Genomic DNA, 14,835 nt, shown 5'->3' on the forward strand with positions numbered 1-14,835 from the left:
AATTGTTGAATCTCTTCCTTCACATTGTTAGTCAACTTTCTATCAACACATGGAAGCTTCCCACCAAATGCCCATGTATCTTGTTGAAGTGGATTGTCAAGTCTTTGTCTTCGTGCAAGTGCTGTATCCAAAGTTTTACAGTTTATGTTAAAATCAACACAAGTTTGTCTCATTTGATGAGCCTTCCTCAATTGATGGCTTACTAAGGAGGTTGTAATCACTCTTTGAGCGGCTCTCTTATCTCTTTCTTTGGTATTCTTTCCAATAGAATTGAGAGCATCAAATAGATTTTTTGCAATAATAGAATTTCTCTCCATCTCCTTGTTCATACGAATCTTCAATTTGTTTAGCAATGGTCTCATCTTTATCATCTTTAGCAATTGAACAAAGAGTTGGCATTGCTCGATCAATGTCTTATTTCTAAAATTTTGGTTGAAAAGTTGTGTAGCCCACAACCGAACGGTTCTTGTTGACCTATTGCCTTCAAGATTCGCAATAATGTTATCATCGATTTCAAATAACCATTTTGGGGTTCTTGAAGGTCTTGGATTTGGAATTTGTCTTTCATCCATGAGAGGGTCTTCATTTCTAAAGTAATTAGGTGTTACATATGGTTCACTTGGTCGAGCAATTCCACCTTCAACGTTAAAGTTTTCCACATTTTCACCTCCTATGTCAAAATTTTCCACATGTTGAGCATTTTCATTATCACTTTCAACATTTTCAAAATTTTCAATATTTTCACTTTCAAAATCTACATTTTCAATAACTTGTGGCACATTTTCAAATTCAATTTCCTCTTCAGTTGAAGTAACATTAGAAATATTTAACATACCTTGTCTTCTCCTCCTATGACATTCTCTATCTCTTTCTCTATACACTTCAATTTGGTCATTTGAAAGTTTTCTTTTGTGTTTAGACTTCCGACGACTACTACTCCCCATTTCCCTCCACACATGCGCCTTCGTGATTGACAATGTAAGTTTTCACTTTAAGAATCTCCCAAAAGCACAAATTTGTCTCTAGTTGTCTGAAAACCTGTGATCCTCGACAGAAAATAGAATATGCAGACTGTGGGCCATTGGAATATACACAATGGCCCACAAACCCTTTTTTTCTTGGTTTTTTGTACAAAAAACGGATATCAGATTTTATCCGATATCCGATTTTAGTACAAAATTTGTGGTCCCCCAAAAAAATTCTCGTTGCTGCCATTTATTTGTAATATACCACATTGTAGAAATCTTATATCGGATTTTAATCGGATATCGGATTTTAGTAGTCATAGAGAGAGAGAGGAGGAGAGGGAGAGAGAGAGAGAGAGAGAGAGAGAGAGAGAGAGAGAGAGAGAGAGAGAGAGAGAGAGAGAGAGAGAGAGGAGGAGAGTAGGAGAGGGAGAGAGGAGGAGAGGGAGAGAGAGAGAAGGAAGGAGAGAGAGAGACGGAGAGAGAGGGGGAGAAAGAGAGAGAGAGACATAGAGAGAGAGGAGGAGAGGGAGGGAGAGAGAGAGAGAGAGAGAGAGGAGGAGAGGGAGAGAGGAGGAGATTGAGAGAGAGAGAGAGAGAGAGGGAGAGAGAGAGGAGGAGAGGAGAGAGAGAGAGAGAGAGAGAGAGAGAGAGAGGAGGAGAGGGAGAGAGGAGGAGAGGGAGAGAGAGGAGAAAGGAGAGAGAGAAGGAAGGAGAGAGAGGGGGAGAAAGAGAGACAGAGACAAAGAGAGAGAGGAGGAGAGGGAGGGAGAGAGAGAGAGAAAGAGAGAGAGAGGAGGAGAGGGAGAGAGGAGGAGATTGAGAGAGAGAGAGAGAGAGAGGAGAGGGAGAGATGAGGAGATTGAGAGAGAGAGAGAGAGAGAGAGAGAGGAGGAGATTGAGAGAGAGAGAGAGAGGTGGAGAGGGAGAGAGGGAGAGAGAGAGAGGATTGGGAGAGAGAGAGAGTAGGAGAGGGAGAGAGAGAAGGAAGGAGAGAGAGAGACAGAGAGAGAGGAGGAGAGGGAGACAGAGAAGGAAGGAGAGAGAGAGACAGAGAGAGAGTAGGAGAGGAAGAGAGAGAGAGGAGGAGATTGAGAGAGAGACAGAGAGAGACATAGAGAGAGAGAGAGGAGAGAGAGAGAGAGGAAGAGGAGAGGGAGAAAGAGAGAGAGAGTAGGAGAGGGAGAGAGGAGGAGAGGGAGAGAGAGAAGGGAAGGAGAGAGAGAGAGAGAGGAGGAGAGAGAGAGAGGGGAGAGAGGAGAGAGAGAGAGGGAGGGAGAGAGAGGGAGGGAGAAAGAGAGAGAGAGATAGTGAGAGAGAGGGGGAGAGAGAGAGAGAGGAGTAGAGGGATAGAGAGAGAAGGAAGGAGATAGAGAGAGAGAGAGAGAGAGAGAGAAGGAAGGAGAGAGAGAGGGAGAGAGAGAGGTGGAGAGAGAGAGAGAGGTGGAGAGGGAGAGAGAGAGAGAGAGGTAGAGAGAGAGAGGATGGGGTCCTATGGTGTCGTTAGGGGTCATATGGTGTCTTGGGACACCATAGGACCCCTTAAGACACAATATGACCCCTAATGACATGATTTGGTGTCCTAACGGGTCCTATGGTGTCTTTAGGGGTCATATGGTGTCCATAGGAGTCATATGGTGTCTTCGGACACCATAGGACCCCTTAGGACACAATATGACCCCTTAGGACACAATATGACCCAAAGCAACCCAATATGGTGTCATTAGGGGTCATATGGTGTCCTAAGAGGTCATAAGGGTTTATGGAACACCATATGAGCCCTAACAACATGCTTTGGTGTCTTAAGGGGTCCTATGGTGTCCCAAGGAGTCATATGTTGTCTTGGGACACTATAGGACCCTTTAGGACACAATATGACCCCTTAGGACAAAATATGACCCAAAGCAACCCAATATGGTGTCATTAGGGGTCATATGGTGTCCTAAGAGGTCATAAGGGTTCTTGGGACACCATATGACCCCTAACAACATGCTTTGGTGTCTTAAGGGGTCCTATGGTGTCCCAAGACACAATATGACCCCTAACGACACCATAGGACTCCTTAAGACACCAAATTGTGTCATTAGGGGTCATATTGTTGCTCTCTCTCTCTCTCTCTCTTTCTTCTTTCTTTCCCTCTCTCCCTCTCCTCCTCTCTCTCTCTCTCTCTCTCCCACTCTCTCTCTCTCTCTCTCTCTCTCTCTCTCTCTTTCTCCCTCTCTCCCTCTCTCCCTCTCCTCCTCTCTCTCTCTCTCTCCCCACCTCTCTCTCTCTCTCCTCCTCTCTCTCTCTCTCCACCTCTCTCTCTCTCTCTCTCTCTCTCTATGTCTCTCCTCCCTCTCCCTCTCTCCCTCTCCTCCTCTCTCCCGCTCCTCCCCCTCTCTCTCTCTCTCTCTCTCTCCCTCTCCTCTCTCTCTAAAAAATATGACTAATAAAATCTGATATCCGATTTCTACCATGTGGCAGTTTACCAAATAAATGGCAGCAACGAGAAATTTTTTGGGTACCGCAAATTTTTTTATTAAAATCGTATATCGAATAAAATTCGATATTCGATTTTAGTAGACAAATTTTAAAATTTCCAATTTAGGCTTGGGAATGCTTTTGTATTTGGCTTGGAAGTGACAAGCCTGGAAAGTCAACTGAAAAAACGTGTTTTTTAGTATTCCTTGGTTTTCCAGACTTTACACTGGTGGCTGACGACTTTTTTTGTAACCAAAATTGATAAAACAAAAAGGGTTTTTTAAAGATGTTCCCATCTTTCCAACAATATAAGGCTTGTCTTATTTCGACTTTAATAAATAATTATTATTTATTTTCTAATTGAATTCTGACAATAGTCCTGATTGATATACTGATTGAAAAACACTCATAACTTTCAAACAGTACCGAAACATGTGTCACATCCTATGCTTCATCTACTATAGGGAAAAATTAAAAAAATTAAATTTCATAAAGTTTTGACCAAGTTAAGGTGGTCAGACGTGGGAGTTTCTGAATTTCTGAAAAGCTGTAGTAAAAAAATCATAAATAATTATTTAATTTATAAAAAAATTTTAAAAAAAATGTGTCACATCCGGACATGAGTCTAATACTTTTATTATACATATTATAAAAAAATATTAAGATTTGATTGTGATTAGGGTGGTCAGACATACCTCTACTTCTTATTTTTTTCCTGAAATTTTAGTACCACTGCATTGAAATTTGAAATTTTCATCAAATAGGATTTTTTTTTTCCAAAAAACAACTAGTAGCTTAGAAACTAAATTCAATTTTCTATATATTTTCTTCTTACATATTTTAAAAATAATGTTCACAACTTATTCAAATTTTTATGTCAAGTTGCATAACTCTGATTTTCTGAAATTTCATTGCCACTTAAGGGCCTTTTTTGGCACACCATGATCCTGCACATAACCATGATAGTGACACAAATGATTCTCAATATCAAGAAGACTCAGATCTATTTGAATGTGAATTCATATCTCAGATGGGACCGACAAATAAATTTACCAAAGATGAGCTGCAAATGTTAGGGCGACGTGACTATGATATTAGCTACTTGTGGCCCACCGATATTCCAAATCAGCAATTACAGTCCACTGTTGTCCAATTCATATCTACAGCTAAATTATAATTTCACCCACCTACAAACCAAGCCTTGCCCATAGCCAGCGAGAAAATCTATCTCTCATCTCAACAAAGACTTGCACTTGACATAATTCTACATCATCAATCTAAACAAGTTGCAGCCCAACCTCTCCGAATGATTGTTCACGGAACAACAGGACCTGGTAAATCAATCTTGATAGATTGCATCAGACAAAAGTTAAATGTCTCTGTAGGCATTAAGAAAAACACATTGTTAGTTCTTGTACCTACAGGTGTTGCTGCATATAATATTCAAGGAACAACTATTCATGCAGGCCTCTGAATCCCTATAAAAGAAATGCATCCTTTGACATGGCAAGTATTGTTCACATTCCAAGAGCGTTTTAGGCATGTTAAATATATTCTAATAGACAAAATGAGCTTCTTGGGCCCTAAATTACTATTGAAGATTGACAGTCGGCTCCGCCAAGCATTCCTTGATAAACAACATGAAGGCTTTGGTGGACTCTCCACAATCCTTGTAGGTGACCTTGGACAGCTCCCTCCTATAATGGACAAACCAATTTATACTTGGCACTCTATACCTCTAAACTTGTGGCAATCATTTAAAACAGTTGTGACATTGCATACTTTTTCCACCAACAAGGTGCCTCTATTAAGCAACATCAATTCAGAAGCCTGCTCCAAAACATAAGAGATGCACAACCTAACAAACATGACTGGCAGATCTTAATGAACCAAACAAATACAAATCTCACTGTTTTGCAGCAAAAGGAATTCAACTCATCAATCCATTTGTTTGCAACAAATGACTCAACAACGCTGCACAACAAAAGAATGTTGAAGGAATTAAATTTACCCATTGCTCTCAGCATTGCACATATTGTGCAACAAACTAATACTGAATATGATAACAATGAACAACTACCATTAGAGCTACTATTATGTGAAAATCAGCAAGTGATGTTGCTAGCTAACTTGTGGATTGAAGTTGGCCTTGTAAATGGTTCCATTGGCCTTGTTAAAAAAATTGTATATGAAAACAATACTAAACCACCAGACTTGCCAAAATTTGTTATTGTCCGCTTTCAGAATTATAAAGGCCCTCCATGGGATACATTGCATCCAAATGACATACCCATTACTCCAATTACCTGAGGCAAGCGTACACAGATTCCATTGACAACCGCTTGGGCCATAACTATTCACAAATCTCAAGGACTTACACTGGATAAAGCTACAATAGACATAGGCAACACTGAAAAGCAAGGCCTAACATTTACAGCTATCTCAAGGGTCAAATCAATTGATGGAATACGCATTCATCCACCTTTCTCATTTGAAAGGTATGCAAAAATGCAAAAAAGTGTTTTTACCACCATAAGAAAGAAAGAAGAAGCTCGCTTGCAACAACTCTTTGGCCTCACATCTACATCGCAGGATTACAATCTACATCTATGAAATGCTTGCACACATAGTTTTGGCCTTCACTTGTTCACCAATCAAATGGTTGACATTCAACAACAACCATTCTGCCTTCTCCACTGCTATTACACAGATAAAAAAAATTCAATACTAATATATCACAATTCCCACTTCAAAGTTTTTTCTTTTCTGAATACGCTATTTAAATCAAAATTTCATTGCATACAGTTACTTATTCGTACTTTACACTTTTTCAACGACTGTGCAAGTTGCCTTCCCATATACACATTTCACTTTCTCATCAATACTCCACGGTGATGAAACAAAATTTAAAGCGCCTACAATGTAAGTTCTCCAAACTTTAAAGAAATAACTAACTGAAATCTAGCTTGTTTTCCAATTTTTTATTCTGAACAACCCCTAACTATGTCTATCTTTTGATTCTTAGGTGTCTTTACCAAGTTTCCAGGCAAGATACAAGTTGCAGACACAACAATTTTCAAGCTAGATTTCACTTTTGGCAATTCTCTGAAAATTTCATTCTATTGCTTTTTTCACATCATTATTATTAAACAAACTTAATACATATTCATTGTATTTACCAAATCAATTACCTTTCTGCATAGGTGATTTCTCATCTGTCTGATTGCTGATTACTAAATTTAATTTGCAGATAGCAAATGGTCAAGCTCATCGCAACATATAATGTATACTGCTCATTTACATTTTGGAACGTTGCCAGCCTATCGGCTTCCCGTTGCACGCACTCAAAAGACGTGCAACCGCTAGTTTTAATTGTGGCGACATTGAATGCAAGCTGGCTAAGGCGTGCGTGATGATGTATCTCCCTCAAAATGATTATAAGCTAAAATCTATCATTTCATTGATCGATTCAGAGCGATATTGTCCTGTGTATATGACTTGGCCGAGTTATCAATATCAGCGAACTCCTTTCATCTTTGGCAGAGATTATGATCTTCTATATTAGCCAATTCACCTTTTGGACTTCAACGATTTTGTCTCAGAGGCATCAGTGACTATATTTCATGTTGTGACTCCATTTTGGCATCAGCAATTTTCCTTCACAAGATTTTGGCGATTTTCACCAGGGGTCGATTTGTATCAGTTTATAGGTCGGCGACTTATCTCAGATCAGCGACGTCTTGCATTTTGATGATCAGCGACCCATCTTAGATCAACAACTTAATCAAATCGATCTTCATCAAGCGATTTTTGTCATCTCTGTAGGTTGGCGATTTTGATCAACGTAGATAGCAACTTCATCTCTGCAAACCACAACGAACCGTATCATTCTCGTTGTCATCGATTTGATCATTGATGTGAATTCTTCATTAGAATCGGCTTATGTTAGAGGCAAATATTGAGGCGATTTCCAGTGGTAAATTTTGAATGAAGGTGAGTTATCACATGATCAACGACTATGTTGGACACACTAATTTAAACCTCTGATATGCTATTTACATAGAATAATGGCCTTGCGACTTTGAAGTTTGAGCACCGAGACTGAATTGCAAGTGAACAGTGGCAAACTCTTGATCGATCAAAATTTGTGTCTTAAAATACTGCGATTTCATCTTGGAAAGCGATCCACATTTGATTTGAAAAGTGAACTAAAATTACGCTTAAATTTGATCAGCGGATGCCTATTTATTTTAATCACTTCGAAACGATTACCTTCACCCAAGGAGGATAATCCCATTAGTATATTCATTCTCAGAATTAAGTTTAAGACAGGTTATTTTATCAGATTTTGCTTCCGTATTGAATGTGTTTTGATCACTTTCAAGTGTGTAATTAGCATTATAGTTGAATCAAATCATTGTTAATCAATGGTTGAAGGCGTAACCTAGGATTGCAAGGTTTTTATCAAATTTTCATGCCTAGATAATTGATTTCATATTTGCAAGCGAATTTCATTACATGACACTAACTTAGTCAAATATCACATGTGCATGATGGCATGATCGTGACAAGCGCTTTTCAAGGAAGACTCAAAGAGCATCATCATCAAGTCGAAGATCAAGTCATATTGGAGCAATGTAGGCGACACAAAGCTTAGACAAGTCGACATGAAGAAATTTCAAGGCATGCTCTACATCACCAGACCAACAAGACCCGCAACACCGATGATAGAAGGTGGCATCGTCAAGACAGTCGACTTCCTCTTAGCAGTGCAGTGCAATAAGCTCATCGTTGGATGCGCGAGGTGCTACAATCTTGATAGAAGAGTGATTACCACACTAGATGAGAGAGATAGATTATGTCTTCGAGGAAGCAATTAGCAAAGCATTTCACATACCTCAATTCACGAACATGATATACGAAATCCATGAAAACGCGAAGGCAATTTACGACAACGACACAGAGAATTTTTTTGGATAGTCAACAGGTATTGGTTATCAAAGATTAAGGCAAGGTCTCATTGGAGAGAACATTGCACTTCAAATCTTTACAATGCAGCTGATACGATCGTCAAGTTGCAAGCTCATGCAAGGCAAGAATAAGAGTCACTCCAGGTGCAATATGCATTTCAAGGCATGATGAGGATCATGCATAGGTAAGACAAGGTCTATGTCGGATGCAAATGCTAGTTATCGCGAATGTAGGTGATCGCGAATGCATGTGATTGCAAGTGATCAAGGCATACGATCGTTTTAGAAGAGTTAATCAAAGTTAGAAGGTCGACATGAGCGGAGTCATCACCACATCAAGCACTTGCACATGTTCAGTATCAAGAGATATGCCGCATTCAATTACACACTTAGGATGAGTTATAAAGATCAAGCAAGCTGAGGTGGCATCTAGTTGTCATTACATCCAATCACATTATTTCACAAGAAGGCATCTAGATTCAATGAACCTGGCTCATCTAGATAACTGCTACATGGGAACAAAGTTTGATGTTAACTACCCTCGTCATCTATTGGCCAAATTTTCTAAGGAGGACATGTGTCCTATCATTTGTAATTGTATCATTGGTCAAGCATTTAATGCTTTGTAATGGGGTCAACAAACCTTAATTAATGTTTCTATCTTATAATCGTGACCATTGATCTCAAATTGATCTGAGCCACTGAAATGTAATGAGAGCACTGTAAAAGGCCTCACTTCTTCATTTGTAAGGTTGATAGTCAATAGTTAGAAAATAGTTAGGTCAATAGACATTACATAGATAGTATTTTAGAATACAGTAGAAAGAGAAGGCAAAGATTGTTGCCAAGACATTGTTGCAAAAGACATGTAAACTTCATTGAAGAAATTGTGAATTCTATGTGTTGATTAAACAAATTGCATGGTCTCTATACTTCTCAATTTTATTTCAAGTTATATAGATGAATGGAAGAATTGTGTGATCAATGGTGAAATTCACATATCCATACTACTAACACTTTGTCGATGGTAAAGTGCCTTGCATGGTGAATTGGATCCATATTAGGCCATACTTAACTTCAATTATCATTCCTTCGTTGATATGCATCAACATGATGGTGTCTATGCTTATGATGGTGGCCTTGTGGAGATGTTTGTTGCATGTTGAAGCAAGACTTAGTTAGAGTTTCATCAGAGATCATTCATTGCTCCTACATTATTAGAATTATATATCTCTCAACCCTATCCTTTTTCCCTTTTTTTAATCAAGTGAAATCTCTTGTTCCAGCAGTCATCCGAGCATTCAACGTAAGTCCCCTTGTAGGTACACTAAATCACATCAATACCATTGAAGCTATCCGACACATTAAGACCTAACATAAGAGAACCTTGGAGTCATCTCAAGTGATCCTTTATAGATCTTCAACATTTGAGAGTCTTTTTATCAAGAGAGGATAGAGTACCCTTGGTATTTTATTCTGTGTTCGATAGTGCATCAAAACACCATCAACAGAATTGGCGCTAGAAGCAAGGCATGATCGACAATGAATACATGAGCAGTGGATTCCGGTTCTTATCAAGTTAATTTTAAAGTAGTACGCACAAGAAAGGAAAGTGATCGGTAGAATATCAATTGGGCTTACAAACGAAAGAAGCATATCACACAGCTGGAACCAGTTGAGATTTCAAGTTACATATGAGATTTGCAAGATCTCTCTTATTCCAAAAAATTCAAAAAATCCAAAAATAGAAAATTGAAAAAAACGGAAAGAATTCTCAATTGAGCAACAATGTCACGAAGATGAGCAAGAAGTTGATATCTCACAAATTTGGTGGAGATGGAATGCATAGCTTCATCCAAGTCATTTGTCTGAGTTTGCATCACCTAGACATTACAGAATGCATGAAATAAATGAACACAATGAAATGCATTTCTTCACATTCTTGTCAAGGATGGAATTAGCAACACAAGGAAAGATCTTCTTTTGGGATGTCCCCAAGCTAGAGGCAGAGGAAGGCAATTTCAGTGTCCGAATGAGTAAAGATCCTCTTTCAAGATTCTTAGTGATGATTAAAAATCAGCTTGCCATCAAAGGCAAATTGCACTTGGAGAAAATATTGCTACTAACATGGTGTAGAATTCACAATGTACCTCACACCGAGTTTACTTGCTCACTTTGTGAAATGGCTATCAATCAAGAGAGGTATCAATTTGGATTGCCAAACTTATCCAAGGAGGAGTGTATCAAGAGTAGATATTGGAGCAAATACCTTGTAGCTGAATTTAAAAGAGCGCATGAACAAGACATCGCTACATCATCCAACAACGAAGGAAGCCAGTTGCAAGTCAATGACACACATTTACATGGCGATCAATGTATTATAGGACTTGCATTTAAGGAGTGCGCTACAACTGCATCCCAAGATAATGAATTATAGGAAGACAGTGTAAGTATGCAAATTGAGACAACAAAAATGACGAATGATGAACAACATGTCAGTTTGACAGTCAAGGAAGATAATGATTCACATCTATTGCAAGAGGAGTTCCTTGACGAATCCTCACTCTCACTATAAAAGGAGGTCCTTGAGAATGAATTGAAAGAAGTTTCAAGTAGTGATCTCGAAGGAGATACAGTCACATGGAGATATTGAAAAAAGAATTGCAGGTTATCACAAGTGAGCCTAAGTATGATGAACAATTTGAAGCGTCACACAAAACTATCATCATCGTCATGCTATTAGAGGGGGTGCTAAATGATCTTATAGAAGAGACACAGTAGGAGTCACTGCCGACATTGTTCCAAGACAAGCAAGTTGCTATGAGTGGCATGATTCATCATCAACTTCGACCTCCCGAAGCAGTATTAGAAGAATGGCTAGGCGACAACATGATTTGACTCGATGATCAATATGTTATAGTGAGCGAAATCTTCACCTACCTCGCGTCCAAGGAAAATGAAGAAGTAGTTGAAGACATTCAAGACACCAGGATATTAGCAAGCAAAGGTCAATGTGTGGAGACATCAAGGCATGAAGCTCTACAAAACATGGATTTTTGTGAAGATTATCAAGCAATTGAGGAAGAAAATATAACAAATAGTGTAAATGACTTGGAGGGTCATCATGACTTGTAAATATAGGTGTCCTAGTTTAGTATAGTTTAGAGTTCATGTCTTTTACAATAAATGAGAATATTCTGGTATTGGAACAAGAATGAGTAGGGAAAACTCGAAGGCCTTATATTCTAATGGTCTTCAATAACTTACCTTGATGTTGGATAACTAAGAAAGGAAAACAGTAATTGTAAGTGATTGTAAAGGAAAAAGTTTAAGTAATCAAATTCAAAAATATTTTGATAGCTCCCTTGTGGTCTTCCATCAAAAATAGAAGCAAATATTGTGGATTGTAGAATTCCAGTGGACTTCTCATCTTTACTCTTTACTTGTAATTAACGAAAGTATTTGTAGTGGATATCCTCCAAAGGATGACTTTCTTGGAGTAAAGATAATGCATATGTATAGATTTCAATTAAATGAATAATTTATAGTTGGTAATTAAATGATTAATTATATTTCTGGCCAGTTATTTTAAATTTTTATATGCATAAGTTTCAATTATATGGATAATTTATATGTTACTACTTTTTAATTTGTCTAGATAAACCATTCTTCATTCTTTTTTATAGTTAAATATCTGATTATTTGTTCAATTACATGTTTTCTTGGACAAGTGAAGTTGGTCCCATCGTTTGATATCCACAAACTATCATATGACCTCCGATAATGATACAAAGAGTGCTAAATAGATATCCATCTAAGTGGTGAGGGTAAAATAAATTCTGGTAAAGATAAACTAAACTGTACAGTCCGAGATGAAGAGGGGAAACCCCTGTTAATGTGCAACATTGAACCTGAAATATGGATTGATCAAGTTAAAGATGCATATAATCATCAAACTCATAGTACAGAGAGCTAAAAATGTCTGCTTGTGTGTCCATATATTAAAACGAGGAGCATATGACTGTCTGGTTGTATTTCTTGGACCTTATCATGACAAGAAACACTAGCAGCTGACTACAACGGACAAATATAACCTCCAAGTAGTAAACAAAACTGTGGAAAGGATCCCTCACATGACCATAGACAATTTAGTCGCAAAAGTCAAAGAGATAGATACGAAAATTAGAGTTTGCTATGAAGATTCAGCCTTTGAATGGGATGAAGATATGCTTGCATGAATGATGGTCATGGATGCATGCTTTATTCTTGAGTTGAATGGACTTACCCAATTCCAGCCTTATTTTCGGCTTAAGAAACCTAAAATCAAAAGACGAGAGATTATACTGGACATTTTGAAGTTGGAAAATGAGATTCCTTTCTGTATTCTGAAAATGATCCTACAATTGGAATGGAAAGACTCTTTATTAGTACAAGATTGCTTATCCAAACCTTTGTGTGACTGGATTTATTCGTTCTCAAGCAAATCAGGAGAAATAGAATTTGTGAAACATGTTGAAAGTGGTCCATTCCATCTATTAGATTTGTCAAGATAGATGATTGTAAATTTCTTATCAAATCCTGGTTCAGGTTGTGAGTCTACTATCCCTGTTAAATGTTGTGCTTGCAATGTTCATTGCTACACTTCTACTTGCATTGTTGCTCCAAATAGCGTTGCTTGTTTTAGAGGGACAATCTTTTTCTTCTTAGTCTATTTCACATCCAAGGCAAGCCACCTTTCGAGTGATCCCTGTTCTGTCCTCCAACTATATTACTCTCAACATCACAAAGCTCTACAACACTTTCAGTTGCACTGACATGTTGATCATCTTGGCCCTCTTCTTTGTCTAGATCGAAATTGTGAACATGACTGCTTTCTATAGCATGTCTGTTAGTAGTGGTCCTGGCAGAATTAGAAGTCGTTCTGGTGACTGGCTTATCTCCATTGTCACTTGAGTCTATGCACTCTAGTTAACCAGCATCCTCCACCTTTCAGCAACATGCAAATGAATTAAATCCCTAAGAGCCAACTGTTTGCCCCACTCATTTGTCCCCTGTAACCTGTGGTGATCTCTAGGCTGATGTTTTGCAGACCCAATGCTGTCCTCGGAAGTTACGCCTTCTCTCATATTGATAACCACAACTGCCTCTGTATCATCCAATCTAAGCATGTCAAGATTGGTTTTTGACAGCCATTTGTTAAATGTCGATCAATTTGCCGTAAGAACATTGCAAAAGGAAGAAATCATGAAATAATAGTGAATGCTCCCGCACTACTACATGGAATGGTCATGATGGCAATGTACAAATGTTGCAATAAAGTGCACATAGATTCTTATGTATAAATTGTTTTAATTCCAATTATTTATTAATAAAGTTTGGATTTTGTCAATGTTCTCTTTAGTTAAAATATGGGCATGACAACTACAATAAATAATAAAGAATGCCAACTAGTGGGAATTTTGTTCTCTCCCACATGATATTATGGTTCTGGTCTTACTCTTAATACATTATCAATGCTTTAGAGTGCATGCCAACATGTCAAAACTACTTATATGACATTGTATCTAATTTAAAGTATCCACCTTGAAAATGAATTGGACTTCATATTCCTTAAAATGAAGGATACTAGTCAAATATTAAAGATTTTTTGTTTACAATCTAGAAAGTTTCAAAAGACATTGAGCCCTAACTTTTCTAAAAATTTGAAAAAAAATTAAAATATATTTTTGATTAATAAATATTTGTGTCAGTAATGTTTTATTCTTTCCCATTAGAAATGCCCTCTAGAATAAAACTGTAAATTTTATCTTTAATTTTTATAAAAAGGTATAATTTTTCCAATATATTGTAAAAAATTACTAGTGATTTTCTTTATACTTGAAACAAACACCCCTAATATATTGAATTTCCATTGACGTTGAAGAGCGTTTCTGGCTGCCCTTTTCTTTGCCACTTCTTTCTTTGTACATTCACCCCTCCCAACCATCTCATCGTCTATAAATACTTCCACAACTATCTTTTCTTTATACATGACACATTTTCCAGTTTTTTGACATAATTCTTGAAGTTCTGAAACGGGATGCTTTTCCAATGTCTCCGGTGTGACCAGTGGTTCTAACAAATTCTTGAATTTCTACCATAAATGAAAGAAGAAGAAAGATGGTATCACTATACTCCATCATCTTAAAGTTTTGTATGAAAATATAAATCTTAGCAATAATAATAAATGAAAACATATGAAAATAAGAGTAGAGATTGAGTTGTGTTAATACCTCCCAAACTTCTTCCAAAGAAGAGTCAATATTTTGCAATAACTTACCACTGCTATCAATGTTATTGCTATCAAAGTTAATGCTATCAAGAAACATTGCACCTGCTATTGATTCAACTATATTAAACAAAACAGAGGGTGGGTTCAGATCTTTTTCGTTTTCGTT

Source organism: Cryptomeria japonica, unplaced genomic scaffold (assembly GCF_030272615.1).
Source record: "Cryptomeria japonica unplaced genomic scaffold, Sugi_1.0 HiC_scaffold_121, whole genome shotgun sequence".
In the NCBI taxonomy this organism is placed as follows: domain Eukaryota; kingdom Viridiplantae; phylum Streptophyta; class Pinopsida; order Cupressales; family Cupressaceae; genus Cryptomeria; species Cryptomeria japonica.